Source organism: Arachis duranensis, chromosome 3, assembly GCF_000817695.3.
Source record: "Arachis duranensis cultivar V14167 chromosome 3, aradu.V14167.gnm2.J7QH, whole genome shotgun sequence".
NCBI classification, from domain to species: Eukaryota; Viridiplantae; Streptophyta; class Magnoliopsida; order Fabales; family Fabaceae; genus Arachis; species Arachis duranensis.
The window spans coordinates 36,034,449-36,035,411 of NC_029774.3; positions in this window are offsets into that span (position 1 = coordinate 36,034,449).

Here is a 963-nt window from a genome sequence, read left to right on the forward strand (position 1 = left end):
ATGTCCATATCAGAGTATACTGACAAGTTTGAGGAGCTGTTCAGGTTCTCTCGTATGTGCCAAGGGACTCCGGTGGAATATGAGAAATGAAAGTGTGTTAAGTATGAAGGAGGACTCCGGAGCGATATTTTCAGTTCAGTGGGACCAATGGAGATTAGGACTTTCTCCGAGTTGGTAAACAAGTGTAGGGTTGCCGAAGAGTGTGTGAAGAGGGCAACCGCTGAGAAAGGGAATCAAAAAGGATCATTCCCACAGAACCGAGGGAAGAGCTTTGCACCTAGAGGTCCGTCTTTCAAGAGGGGAAGCTCTTTCAGGAGGCCCAACAACAACAACAATTTCCAAGGGAAGAAGTTTGGGAAGCAACCTCAGAATGATCAAGCTTGTGCTAGATGTGGGAGTCACCATCCAGGAAGTACCATGCAAGGCCGGATGGGGCTTGTGCTATAATTGTGGAAAGGCGGGGCATAAAGTCGCAACAGACTGGTCGGGTGTTCACCACTTCAGCTGTAGGAGCTGAGGGATCTGAGACACTCATTCGAGGTAACTGTGAAATGGCTGGTCAAACTTTAAATGCTTTATTTGATTCGGGAGCATCACATTCATTCATTGCATTTGAAAAAGCCCATGAGTTAGGATTGAAGATTGTAACTTTAGGTTATGACCTAAAGGTGTATAATGCTACCCATGAAGCCATGGTAACTAGGCTAGGATGCCCGGAAGTTTCCTTTAGGTTCAAGCAACGTAATTTTGTTCATAATTTAGTCTGCTTGCCGATGATTGGTCTTGATCTTATCTTGGGATTGGACTGGTTATCTAAGAACCATGTTCTGCTAGATTGTTCTACAAAGTCGGTGTACTTTATGCCGGAAGATACTGAAGGGTCGGTCGTGGTGAATAACTATTACTTGAATTCGATGATGGTGAACTGTTCCGGAACCGAATGTCAGGGTATCATGTTGTTAA